This window comes from Marmota marmota, unplaced genomic scaffold, assembly GCF_001458135.2.
Source record: "Marmota marmota marmota unplaced genomic scaffold, marMar, whole genome shotgun sequence".
NCBI lineage: Eukaryota > Metazoa > Chordata > Mammalia > Rodentia > Sciuridae > Marmota > Marmota marmota.
Genome location: NW_026000164.1, coordinates 850,233 through 865,235, shown reverse-complemented (window position 1 = coordinate 865,235; position 15,003 = coordinate 850,233).

Here is a 15,003-nt window from a genome sequence, read left to right as displayed (position 1 = left end):
TTCTTCTTTGGGACTTTATACCTGAAGGCTCCACATCAGGTAAAACTTACGTTAAATAAATGTGTAGGCTTTTCTCTTGACAATCTGGTTTTTGTTATGGGGCATTGGCCGTGAGCCTAGCTCTGGGTAAGGAAAAGATAAATATCTTCATCTCCTGCATGATTTCTATGGTTTGGATCTTAAATGTTGCCCAAAGTCCATATTCTAGAGGTCACCAGCCTGTGGTGCTGGTTGGTGGATCTTTAGGAGGTGTGTCCTGTTGGGAGGAAGTCATGTCATGTGGGTGTGAACTTGAAGGGGATTCTGGGACAAAAGCTCCTTCCCATCTCTCTCTTTCCTTCCTGGCAGCCATGAGGTCAAGTCTTCTTCATCATGCACTCTTGCCACCATGATGTCCTGTGCGATCACACACCCAGATCAACAGGGCTAAGTAACAGAGACTGAAACCTCTGAAACTATGAACCATAATAAACCTTTCCTCCTTGTAGGTTCCTTTTCTCAGGTATTTTGTCATAGTGACAGAAAGCTAACACAATTGCTGTCCTTAGAACCATACTATCCCCTGCTCTTTCAAATGTATTTAAGTTGTATCCCATAAGTATACCTATTATTATTAGTCAATGAAAAATATAAAAAATAAAATAATTCAAAGCTCCTAATACTGGTCTATAAGACTACAAATGATTTAGTCATTGCTTTGTTTAAAACCTTTTTACTTAATTACAAATTATTTCAAACAAGGGAAGCAGTTTGGGTGTTCCCAGAAGTGTCCCAGGAGACATTTACCCTACATTTTGCCTATAGCTGCAGGTTCTGTTTAGGAAGCTACATCAAAGATCTGAGCTCCGGTCTCTGTCCACTTGCTTCTCCCACCCTCCTCTCCCAGGAGTGTCCTGGAGCTGTAGGTGGCTTCCATATCTAGCTTGGCACACTCACTGCTCCTGTGCAGAATCATGGAACACAGTCTGGTTCTGGTGTCTCCTCTCCACGTACAAAATATCACCCTTACATTTCCTCTGTACTTCTCACGGTTAGCTGTTTTCCTTCCACTCCGCCAATCTCTTCCTTCTAATCATTAGCCAACCACTTACCTGTAAGGCAGTCATTGATGTATTAGGACTTAAGTCTGCCGTTTTATGATTATTTGATTGATTGTTGTCTGTTTTACTCTTTCATTTTACTCTTGCTTACCTTCCTATGGGTTCTATGAACATGGTTTTAAGGGTCCAGCTTGGTTTTTACAGCATATTTGAGTACATTTCTTCATCTAGTTTTCCAGTGGTTGTTTTAGGTGTTAGAATATACAAATGTCACTTATTGCAGTCCCTAGAGCGGGCGCCTTACCATTTTGAGGCATGTGCAGGAATCTCCCTCTGTCCGATCTCTTGACCCTCCTGTGTTTTTAGATGTCTCAGGTCTCTCCTCCATGGGCTTTGAGCATCGCATCAGATGACATCATAATTTTTGCTTCGACCATTAAATGTGATTTTTAGAGACTCTTGAGAAGTAAGATGGTCTATTGTGTTCAGCAATGTTTTTATCCATCCTAGATTCCTTCTTTCTGAAGTTAGTAGTTTTCCTCTATTATCATGTTATTTTTATTTATAGAACTTTCCTCTCCCATTCATTAAGGGTAGATCTATGCCAGCAATGGATTCCTCTTGCTTCCTTCTATCTGGCAACATCTTCGTTGCTCTCCGGTTCCTGGAGGATAACTTCTGTGGATGTGGAATTGCAGCTGACAGTTACTCTCTTTCAGCACTTGGAAAGGGCTTGCTTCCTTCGGCCTCCGTGGTCTGTGATGAGAACTCCGCTGCCATCTGAATGGGTGTTCCTCTGTGAGCAATGTGTCACTTCTCTGCCTGCTTTAGAGGTCTCCTTTTTCTTGGAAGGCGAGGATACACCTTAGCTCTTTCATTACCTTGTTCAGACAGGGTAACCTGTATCCATCTGCCCTCAAGTCCACTGATGCCACCCTGGGTCCTCTCCATTCTCCTACTGAGGCCACCCAGAGTTTTACATTTGATGCTACTAATTCCACTTCACATTTTATTCTAACTTCTTTTTCTTTGTGTGGTTTTCTTGTTTGTTTCAAGAGAATCCATAACTGCTTCCTGAAGCATTTTTATAGTCATTGTTTTAAAATTCTTGTTAGGTTCTTCCAACGTCTGAGCCATCTTGGCATTGGAATCCGTTGTTTTTTCCCACTTATGTTGTAATTTTCTTGGTTCTTGGTATAATGAGTGGTTTTCAGGTCACTTTGGATAATGTACTAAGAGATTCAGACCTTTTTATTGTGGGTGGGCTCTCCCCCTGTGAGAAGTGGCACGAGGACAGGTGGCTGTGTGAGGGTGGTTCCTGTTGCTTTCCTCCCAAGGTCTAATATACAAATGAAAAGTCCTGGACGTAGAACAACAGACAGTGTAGAAGACTTTAAGGGAGACGAAGAAGGTAGACCGCCTAGGACACCAGGACCCGGGGGGAGGATGGCAGGACAGTGAGCTCCCTGGATATCTGTTTTGCTGCCCAAGACAGGGCACTGCAGAATGCAACCCGGAGCTCCACAATCCTCCTGCTCATCCCTGGCAAAGAGCCTGGAGTAATGTGGCCTGATAATAGGAACATTCTGCGGTAATACCTGTTCTCTTCCAGCCAAACGACATGGTACTGTCCCTGCCCTGGTTTGGGGAGGGCAAAGCAGGAAACTGGTATTGCACCCCACCCTCTGCCCCAGGAAAGCAAATGCTGGACTCTGGTGCCAGCAGAACACACTGTGAGCACCACCTGGCATCTGTAGGACAGGGAAAGATTGCATTCAGTGGATTTTCAGCTTCACATATTGTTATGGACAGTTGTTACTGGAGATGATGGTGCACCCTTGCAAATCAAAGTGATGTCTATCCGTCCCTTGGGCCACACGAGAATAGCCTGGGTGGCTCTGGTGCAGGCATTGCCGTTCCCATGCCATGCCCTGACACGCTGCCTTTGCCCTTCTGTGTCTTCCACCCAGGAGCCTCATTAACAGGGAATTGCAGAATTCACTGGGTGGTTAGCGTTACAAAACCCAAGGCAGAAAGACACAGCCAGCCACCTCTAGAGCACTGGCTTCTCAACTTTTAGAACTTAAGAAAATGGTTTTACAGCTGAATCTGCAGGTACAAATGGAGAGTGAAATTGGTCCTGCCAAATCCAAAGAGCACACTCCTTTGCTGTTAAGAACAAGGGGCAATCAAACTCATTCCTGCCTCTTCACCGTGAGAGAGAAAGGCCAGGCTTCACGGCCTGCTTCTCCTTTCCTAGGGCGAGGCTGACCTGCCTGGTTTACCCAGACAGGCTGTGGGACGTCTTCCCTCCTCTCTGAGCTGACAGGGACAGTCTGGAGGAACATAAACCCTTCTCCTTATCTCCCCAGATCCTCCTGTGTCCTCTGGGTCACCACTGCTCCACAGGGTCATTGGAGCCCCCTGGCCTGCAGCTCCTGCCTCCCTGTCACTAATACCACACGCCTGGGGACACAGAACCTGCAGGCAGCATTAGGAAGCAGGAAGAGCCCAGAGAGGAATCCAAGCTTTCTATGGGGGAGCCCTGGTGTATCAATGATGCTAAGGTCACTTCTAAACTCTTGTCTTTTATTTAAAAACTCTATAGGGTTTTCTTTACTTCATATCCTCCATAAATAACAAGTATTACTTCATTTTAATCTTTTAGCTTCTTAATTCTTTTGCTTGCCTTAGTAACCTGACCAGGATATAAAGTATCATACTTGATAGAAATGACAATAGCCATAAAAGCACCTTCTTTTTTTTACACTTTCAGTCCTTTTTTTTTTTTTTTGGTGGTAGGGAGTACCTGAGATTGCACTCAGGGGCACTCAACCTTTGAGCCACATCCCCAGCCCTATTTTGTATTATTTACAGACAGGGTCTCACTGAGTTGCTTAGCACCTCACTGTTGCTGAGGCTGGCTTTGAACTCATGATCCTCCTGCCTCAGCCTCTGGAGCCTCTGGGATTACAAGTGAGCACCACCACACCTGGACTGTTCAGAAGTTTTTACAGCCACTCTATATTACTATTCCTTTCCCCCTTCCACAGACAAATATTTTATTGTGCAAAATGGACTCCTTAAATATATACTAGAAAATCTACATCATTGCTTTGGTGCATATATTTTTAATATTGGTAAGTTACATTATATGTTACAAACTTTTCTTTTTTCCTAGGGGTTAGCAAATTCTGACTCACTGGCTAACTCCAGTCTACCACCTGTTTTCATATAGACTGTGAGATTAGAGTGTTGTTCACATTTTTAACTCATTTTAAAATTATCAAAAGAATATTTCACGATGTGTAAACATGATGAAATTCAAATTTCAATCCATACAAATAAAGTTTTATTGGAACACACCTGCTCCCCTTGTTTTACATAGGGTCAATGCTGTTTTTACACAACAGCAGAGCTGAATTGTTGCAGCAGAAATCATCTGCATAGCCTGAGTACTGAGTGCTGGACCCCCCACAGAAGCTTGCAGACACCTGTCTGGCCAAGTTGCCTGGATGCATTCCATTCCCCTGCATTGGTCGACCTAGCATACAGCACTCCATGGGCATTCTGCACATTTTCCTTTTCTACTCTCCTAGTAAAGAACACAGGAGCTATTACCAGCCCCATCATTGCACACAATGCTGTAATAGGCTTTCAAATAAGGGTCATTACAATTAGAGAGATGGAGTCTGCATTTGGTATGATAAAGAACTCTGGGACTAGTTAATGGGCTGTTTACACAACAGTGTGAGTGTACTTTCATGCCACTGAATCCTACATTTTGAAATGGCTAAAATGGTAAACTTTATGTTGATAGGTAATTGATAGTTTAAATTGTTTAAAGACCATTTTTCCCTTAAGTGGTTGAGATTTATTTACACTATTGATCCACTTAGTCAACCCCTCTTCATAGAGAATATAAAAGCAAAGCAGCAGATTCTCAAATAAATATGGTTCTGTGTAATAAACCTCCCTCCAAATATAGTAATCCACTTAATTTTCCTAAAGTGCATGTATATATATTAAATATATGTAGTACACAATGTAGAATCTTTTCATGTTTCTTCATTAAAATATTCCAGATCTTCCAACTGCATAGTGGCAATGACTTTAAGAGAAGCAGACAATAACTCTGAAGAGTATATTTGACAGAGGTATGTATATTGACCATCAATATCAATTCCAAGGAAGTTAGTCCATGAGAGTTGGTGGAACTGACTCTGCCACAGCATGCAGGTCTCATGGAGGAACTGGACAAGTGACTGAGATTCAGAGGACAGGGGCAGAGCGCAGGTTTGCTGAATGGATGAAGGAGGAGGCCCCATGTGCAGGAAGGAGGTACCTGAGACACAGCCTAGGATGGGAGGGGTGCAGGCCAGGCACAGGAACACCTGAGTGGGTGTAGATTAGGGGCACGGGGGAGGGGGGGCGATGGCAGACAGGACAAATCACTAGGAAAAAGGCTGCAATTCTTCTTGTCACTTGCTGAGTTCTGCCAGGATGATTTTAACATCTAATTAAAATATGAAGAGAACAAACAGTGGACTTTGCCTTATCAGCATTTGTGGGGTGTGAGAAGTGATAATTCGGTCCACTTCATTGACCTAGAGTGGGTTCAGCAGCACCTGCCTGCTTTCAGGAGTGCCCTGGAATCTGGCTGCTAGGGCTGAAGGCTGAGTGGGATTTTATTAGCTAGGAAAAGGGCAGCAGGGAGGGACCAACCTACTCAGGTGGCATCACTGAGAGGTAGGACAGGTCATTTTCTAGAATTTCTTGATATGATGCTCTTTCTGCAAATATCGAAGCAATTCTCGTAACTTAAGAACGAGAGGGCAACCTTGCAGGCTCTGCTGAGAACGCAGACTGAATTACAGATGTTTGTTAATAAAATGCTACCTCCTGGGCAAGTCTGTCTGCAGCGTGATCACACCCTGAACAGGTTGTGCGCAGGTGAACAAAGGAGCCCAGGGCACCTGCAGGTCCCAGGCGCTGCGCAGGGTTCACACAGCGCTACCGCTGCGGGCGCGGCCTTGGGACCGCTCTGTACTAGTCGTCTGGAGGGAGTTCTGTCAAAATGCAGGTCATCGCAGTGTCACTGTCTTCACCTCAAGTGCGCTGCTCCAGCGGGACCCGGACGAAGAGGCCAGCAGATTGCTTTCTCCTCTCTTATGAGACGTGAGCGCGCCCTGCCACCTCACCACGTGAGACGTGAGCGCGCCGTGCGGCCTCCCCTGTGAGACGTGAGCGCGCCCTGCCACCTTACCATGTGAGACGTGAGTGTGCCCTAAGCCTCCCCTGTGAGACGTGAGCGTGCCCTGCGCCTCCCCTGTGAGACGTGAGCGCGCCCTGCCGCCTCACCCTGTGAGACGTGAGCGCGCCCTGCGCCTCCCCTGTGAGACGTGAGCGCGCCCTGCCACCTCACCCTGTGAGACGTGAGCGTGCCCTGCCACCTCACCCTGTGAGACGTGAGCGTGCCCTGCGCCTCCCCTGTGAGACGTGAGCGTGCCCTGCCACCTCACCCTGTGAGACGTGAGCGCGCCCTGCGCCTCCCCTGNATTACAATTAGAGAAATGGAGTTTTCATTTGGTATGATAAAGAACTCTGGGACTAGTTAATGGGCTGTTTACACAACAGTGTGAGTGTACTTTCATGCCACTGAATCCTACATTTTTGAAATGACTAAAATGGTAAACTTTATGTTGATAGGTAATTGATAGTTTAAATTGTTTAAAGACCATTTTTCCCTTAAGTGGTTGAGATTTATTTACACTATTGATCCACTTAGTCAACCCCTCTTCATAGAGAATATAAAAGCAAAGCAGCAGATTCTCAAATAAATATGGTTCTGTGTAATAAACCTCCCTCCAAATATAGTAATCCACTTAATTTTCCTAAAGTGCATGTATATATATTAAATATATGTAGTACACAATGTAGAATCTTTTCATGTTTCTTCATTAAAATATTCCAGATCTTCCAACTGCATAGTGGCAATGACTTTAAGAGAAGCAGACAATAACTCTGAAGAGTATATTTGACAGAGGTATGTATATTGACATCAATATCAATTCCAAGGAAGTTAGTCCATGGGAGTTGGTGGAACTGACTCTGCCACAGCATGCAGGTCTCATGGAGGAACTGGACAAGTGACTGAGATTCAGAGGACAGGGGCAGAGCGCAGGTTTGCTGAATGGATGAAGGAGGAGGCCCCATGTGCAGGAAGGAGGTACCTGAGACACAGCCTAGGATGGGAGGGGTGCAGGCCAGGCACAGGAACACCTGAGTGGGTGTAGATTAGGGGCACGGGGGAGGGGGGGCGATGGCAGACAGGACAAATCACTAGGAAAAAGGCTGCAATTCTTCTTGTCACTTGCTGAGTTCTGCCAGGATGATTTTAACATCTAATTAAAATATGAAGAGAACAAACAGTGGACTTTGCCTTATCAGCATTTGTGGGGTGTGAGAAGTGATAATTCGGTCCACTTCATTGACCTAGAGTGGGTTCAGCAGCACCTGCCTGCTTTCAGGAGTGCCCTGGAATCTGGCTGCTTGGGCTGAAGGCTGAGTGGGATTTTATTAGCTAGGAAAAGGGAAGCAAGGAGGGACCCACCTACTCAGGTGGCATCATTGGGAGGTAGGATAAGTCATTTTCTAGAATTTCCTGATATGATGCTCTTTCTGCAAATATCGAAGAAATTCTCGTAACTTAAGAATGAGAGGGCAACCTTGCAGGGTCTGCTGAGAACACAGACTGAATTATAGGTGTTTGTTAATAAAATGCTACCTCCTCAGCAAGTCTATCTGCAGTGTGATCACACCCTGAACACGGTTGTGCGCAGGTAAACAAAGGAGCCCATCAGGCCTCCACCTCTGTGCTCATGGCCCAGGGCACCAGCAGGTCCCAGGCGCTGCACANCCCTGTGAGACGTGAGCGTGCCCTGCCACCTCACCCTGTGAGACGTGAGCGTGCCCTGCGCCTCCCCTGTGAGACGTGAGCGTGCCCTGCCACCTCACCCTGTGAGACGTGAGCGCGCCCTGCGCCTCCCCTGCGAGACGTGAACGCGCCCTGCGCCTCCCCTGTGAGACGCGAGCGCGTGTGGGCTCCCCCGTGAGACGCGAGCGCGTCCTGCCGCCATCACGTGAGGCTACTCCGGGGCGGTGGCCGTGAGGCTGTGCCTCCTCACAGGCCTTGGTGGGGGGCTCTCCCCAGAAACGGACTCCAGGTTAAGCATTGTGGCCTAGGGCTGACCAGGAGGCCACTGGACAGCGGGAACGAGGTGCTTGTCTTCCTTCATCAGGAAACAGACGCCACGTGGGATTCATATTAATGGTCAATTGAAAGGAGCGAATAGAACCCCGTGAGGGAAAAGGGAGCAGCCGCCCGCCAGGAGGTCACGGGCCGAGAAGGAGCCAGAGGAGGAAGGCCGGTCCTGCGGGGCGGGAGGAAGCTCTGCGGAGGGTCAGCGGCCAGCAAGGCCCGCAGCCCCAGGAAAGCCCGGGGCGGCAGGGGCAGGGCGCCAGCGGGCAGCAGCAGGCGAGGTCCCACTGCACAGCTGGCGTCTGGCTCCCTCAGTGACCCCAAGGAAGGAAGCCAAGCCAGGCTGCGGCTGATCAGCTCCTGGCCAGGACGGGGAGCTCAGAAGGACAGTGGGATGGCGCACCTCGAGGAGTCCCCTTCCCTGGTTGGAGGGCTGCGCTTATTCTGGTCACCATCTACCACAAGGTTCTAATGGCACTTTTTTCTTCATGGGAGGCTTTGAGAAAATTACCTAAAAGTTAAATAGTCGGGTAGTCAATTGAGAAGACTGAACAGACCTGAGGGAAGGACACAGGTGCTGGACGGTCAGCTCCAGAGAGCAGAGCTGCAGTGCAGTGGGGAGCCCAGGGAGGCGAGGAGCACCAGGGCCTGGTGGGGGTGCCACGGCTCGGGGCGGGAAGAATCGATTCTGGAGAAGAGGGTGCTTAGGGCAGCTTCTGACTTCAGGGTCTGTTTGCCAAGGGCAATTTGGACTACTTCACAGTTAGCCTGGAGCAATGTAATCAACTGGGCTCTAACAATGGCAGAGAGTGACAAAGCATCAAAGCCATACACATGCTACAGTCACAGGTCCTGAGAACACAAAGCCTTCAGATTATATGTCTAGCCAGTTGCTAGTAATTTTCTCATGACCTTATTGGATTTAGGAGTATTCCAGAATTTACCTAGATGCCAGTGTGACAGACACATATTGGAAATGAATGTTCTGCAGGAACAGGAGCTCCATGAAGCACCCATCGAATGCTTAGCAGGTGCGGTGCTCAATAAATGTGAACACATTCCAGTGATACATTAATCATGGGAGTGGTAGGTGCTCGTCCTAAGACAACCTTCTCTACCCTGGGTGCATTTCTTTGTCCTCTTCTAGAATGAGGAGCAAGAATGATGGCAACAAATTTGGTTCACTGTTCTCTCAGATTCAGGGCTAAAGGTGAAATGCACAGTATTTTAGTAAGCCCCCCCCCCAAAAAAAAAATGTCCATGGTCATTGCTTGTGCCTCTCTCTTCCTCTGCTGCAAAGGCCAGATGTGAGTTTGCAAAGCACATGGTTAAAGTACAACTATCTCACTCTTCTGATCGAGACCAGAAAGAATATAATGTGTGGCACATAACCTCACGTTTTAGTGTTCTGCTACTGCTCATCCCAGTGTGGAAGGTGGACTACTGAAAGAATGAGAAGTCAACAGACCTTAAACTTACTATCAGAAACATGGAATTGCCCCCCCAAAATTGGATCCAAAAGCTCCCAGCACTGGTGGTATAACGGTGACCACATAGCTTATTCGCTGGAGCAAGCGCTATTCCCAGATATTCATTCTTTCCTCTGATGCTCCCTATCAGCACTTGAGCTTGCCTACATTCCTGATGAAATTTTGTGAAATGCAAAGTATACACTTATGAAGCAAGAAAATGGAGCCAAATGAAGCCAATGATATGTGGCTGCATTTTACTTTGAAAAACCAATGTTCGACCTGCTTTAAATCCTGCTTTCTCATTCTTGGTAGGAAAGGGAGCTGGCAGGTAGGTGTAGGGTACTTTCCAGAGCTCAGGATTCCTGTGTCATGCTCATCCTGGGGTGGTCTGTGTGTGCTCTAATTTAAGAGTCATTAAAAGATACTTGGGTGATTTGAAAGACAGGACCTACAGGATGCAGGAATGATTGCATAGCTCACCAGTGTCCCAAGAAAGAGCTGTGTGGAGGGGAAGGGAAAGCAGGAGGACGTTTCTGCTCAGCTCCCTCGAATTGGACCCTTCAAATCTGATATAGTGCAACCTATTGTGTGGAGGGTTGAATAGTAGGCCTCTAATGAATATTACCACATGTATAAGTTCCAAATTTTACTATTAAAAAGTACAATTTATCATTGTAGCTGGCCACCCTACTCTGAATGCTTTAACCCTCATTAATTACTAAAATATGTATTGCGGTTAGAGTAGGCTGCTTCTAGAACAGCTCCCAACAACCCCACCAGAAGGGAGATGTTTTTCATGAAATGACAAAATCTTGGTGATAGTGTGGTCTGGAACTGTACTGAAAACAGGGCTACCCAGCAGTCTTGGTTCCAACTGAGCTTCCCTGGAAGTGAGGAAGGTGGCACCTGGGTTTCTCTTGTTGCTGATGGCATAACATGAGACAAGACACTTAAATTGGGGGAGAAAATACTAAACAAAAGTACAACAGGAGAATTCAGGAAGTCACAGTTGTGCTCTGCTCATTGGGAGACAAAGCCTTGGAATCACTTCAGAGGCAATGGGGTGACCTGCCTGAGACTGAGTGGAGGGGTGTGAGAGTGGGGCCTCCTGGGTCACATTCTTAGGGCCCGCACACTGTGGATTTCACCTCCAGAGACCACGCCAAGTTCTCACAGCAAGGAGCAAGAAAGACACCACCATGGCCTCTGCAGAGGGTGAGGAAGAGTAATCACTGCAACCTGACCAGAGCATCCTCCAAAGACCAGCTCTCCAGAGGAACACCTGCCATTTTTCACACTCTGACTACACTGCCCTTCCTATCCCTCCTAAGCGGGGGAAATAAAATTAAGAGACACTTGTGAAGACTACATCCAAGGGACACAAGCTCTCTGAAAGACTGAGATGCGATTGTGATGTTCTAGAATGCTTCCCCCCTCCACACCTCACCACCACACCTTCAGGGCTGCCAACTGTAACAGGGTGCTACAGCGTGTTAGGATTGGGATCCGAGGTGTCCCCCAACAAGCTCTGTGGGAGACAACGCGGAGACGGTCAGGGGTGAAATGAGCAGATGTCGAGAGCTGCCATCTATGCAGTGGATTAATCCACCTCATGAATTCCTAATTTGAATGGGACAATGGGTAGAACTGTAGGTGGGGTGTGGCTGGAGGAGATAGGGGTGTGCTCTTGGGGATTATATCTTGCTCTTTCTCTGCTTCCTGGGTCCTTGGAGAAGTGGAGGATTCTAGTGGCAGAAAATGTAAAGATAAGTCTGAAACACTTCATATTGCCACAGAGTCAGGAAGGACCCACCACACACACGTGCACACACATGCTGATGGAAGTAGGACGAAGGTGCCCAGGAGCGACTGAAGGTCACCAATGACCAATGCCAGAATCATTTTTAGCCCCAAACAAAACGGTCACGTTATTATATATCGCAGTGTGAAATATAAACATCCACAAGTCCATGGCCATATTATTAAATTACTGAATAAATGGGTGAGAAGACACAGCCTCCCATGGAGAGGAACACCAAAGACTCATACCTGCCCTCCGGAGGCACACCTCACTCCCCTCTCTTGAAGCCTGGGCTGCACACAAGCTTCCCAGTGCCCACAGAAGACAGCCTGAAAATCAGTAAAGTCAGTAGTAACTCTACTGTGAAGAACCTGAGGAACACACTCAGGCCAGGACTCTCCCCCTGTGCTTGCTGGTTCAGAATTCCCACCTTCCTCCCCATGAACAGGCATCCCTGCCACTAGTGCCCATGCCCGTCCCACTGCTGTGCTGGATGAATGGGTGGAGAAGCCACCTTACCCCACCCCTTTCAGTACTAGGGATGGAAACCAGGGTTCACCTGTGCCAGTCCAGTGCTCCACCTCTGAGCCACACCTCAGCTGGCCACCTTGCCTCCTTACCTTCACAGGTCTAACGATGGAGAGCGGCTGTGCTCCAGGGGCGCCACCCGGGAACCTCATTCACACCTGGATCTGATCCAGGTATGGAATCTGACTCTGAGCTGCTGATGAGCGGGGTGACTTTGGCGGAACTTGAAAGGGAGTGAACTGACTTCCTGTGGGAAGGGACACAGATCTGTGGGGGCTGGAGGGCAGACTGACAGACTGCTTCTCCCAGGGCTCTCAGTGATCCTTCCTCCTGCTGCTCACACCCTGTGGGTGTGGATGGACCTAATGACTTGCTCCTAATTTAAGGAATGTAGTGCAGGGAAGGCTGTCACACCAAGATGCGGCTATCAGACTGTGACCTCCATCTTGCCTGCACTGTCTCTGGCTCCTCTTGAGTACTTGCCTGATGAAGCCTACCCATGTAGAAAGGGAAAGTAGGGAGCATCACAGAACTGAGGCTCCATGCAAAGTCTTGTTGGAACTGAATCCCGCCCTCAGCCATACTTCCCGGCACAGCCCTCTGATGAGACCACAGTCCCAGCTGCCCACTTCATTGCCACCGAGGGGGAGAGCCTGAAGCAGAAGACAGAGCCAAGCTGTGCCTGGATCCCAGATCCTGAGAGACTCAGAAAGGAAACGTGTTTTGTCTGGAACTTCTTGTTTTCAGATTATTTGCTAAATATTAATAAGTAGTTTAAAATGGTACATTTTGGAAAATGATAATTTCCTTAAAATGCTACACCTGCATCTACCTCAGGATCCCCGATTTCCACTCCTAGATATTAATGAGAAATGAAAGCACATGTTCACAAGCAAAACTTGTACACAAATATTCATTTTGATTCCTAAGAGTCAAAAACTAGGATCAGCACATATACTCATTAGTAAGAGAATAGATAAATAATGGTACATCTATGGAAGGAACTAGTGAAATATGCAAAAACATGATGGAACTCATCAATGCTGTTCAGTGAAGGAGTTCAAATTGTATGATTTAATTTATATGAAATTCTAGAGTAAGCAAAACTGGGTGATAAAATCAGAAGTTACTGCTTGTGAGGTAGCTTTCCAAGTGGCAGGAAGCACCCCTCTGAGGATGGTGAGGTTGAATCCCACAGGGTGAGGGCTAATTAACATATGCATCTGTCCAGACAGACCCAATAAAACACAATAAAAAAGCAGACGGGATTCAAAAATGAAAGAAAAATAGTGAAACCCAAAGTCTTGGAATCTTTTGGAATAAAACTGTTCACGGCATGGAGAAAAAAACCTCGTCTTTCTAAAGCACAATCGACTATGTCAAAGTCAAACATACCTTATGCAAGTGACACAAAATCAATTAGGCATCAATGGCTTTCCTGTCTTTTTCTTTGTAATTTTTCAAGCTTGATTAATAAAATATGTTTTCTATACAAGGTGAACCATCCAGCTTGGAGGTCATAGGAAGTCTCTCTGGACCACTGACAACTGCTCCCTTGAATCATTCTCCAGGACTGGTTTCCTCCACCACATCAGAGCCTGGTCTAGAAGAGGAGTGGGAAATGCACACGTGACCACACGGGTCCTTGCACAGGAGCAGACACGGCCAGAGAGAGAGTGCAGTCAACTGATAGTGTCTGTGGATTAACATGAAGTGGGTGGAATCCAGACGGTGGGCAATAACAATGTCTGCCATTTATGAGCACCTGCTACTATGCCAGCGGCCCTCCATACATCCACATTTCTGAGCCTTGGTTTTCTTACTTGGAAAACACAGCTATAACACCTGCCTCAGAGATGTTAAGAATCATTGAGAGAAATAATTTGCACAAAGATACACATTGGCAGGAGCCAAGCCAGGGTTCTAACCAACATCTGCCCACCCCCAGCAGAAATGTGGAGCTGCTTTTGACTTCAGTAGGCAGAAGCAAGCAAACGCAAAAATGTGTCTCACAAAGTGGGGATTATTCCAACTTGGAAATGGGAACATCAAGAAATGATGAACAGCAGCAAATAACTTAAGAATTAAAATTAATCTCCTCTTATTCTTAAAGAGGCATCCCATGGGGCGCTTATGTTGCCAAGTCAATGTGCCTGAAGCACGGTGAGTGAGTCTGGGGTCCTCATCCAGGAGCCCAACTTCTTCCTGCACTTTTCACATGATAAAATTGAGGAATCAGGTCTGGCAAGTAGACGTTGAATTACATGCCTTGATTTTCCATCCAGAATATTTAAACTCAGCTCTCTCTGCCTGAAAAAAAATCTAAAAAAAAATAACCTTATGCTCATTAATATGGCTGTATCTTAATGTGCTGCTGATCACCATTCAGACTCATTCTGCAATGTTGCAATGCAGTCTTCATGAAGCAGTTGCTCTTTCCTGATTTTGCTTTCTTCTTCCTCACAGGTCAATATTCCTTCCACCTGTGTCCAAATGCTGCCTTATTAGATCATAACTTCACAGTTGCCAGAAGAAAGACAAGGCAAAACACCAACCCACCAACCGCAGGGCCGGCAGTGGGGGGAGGCAGGGTAAGCCTTGGGGACCAGCAAAGACTTCTCTTGCACAAGGAGGAGATTTACCCTGCTGCCTTCCACTAAATAATAATAAGGCCCGAGTCCAGCAGGTGGGGCCGCCCCAAAGGAGACCTGGTTTCTGGCGCACAGCGTCCGCCCGCGGACAGGGTGCTTATATCCCTCAGCAGTAGCTTGAAGGGACTGTGCCAAGGATCCCGGGTAGGATCCCTGCTCCTCCTCCGCCCCCTCCACTTTCTCGCCTTCGCCTGTGCGGTGGCTCTGGCAGGGCCTCGCGTGCCACCTCCCGACCATCCCGAGAAGGTTT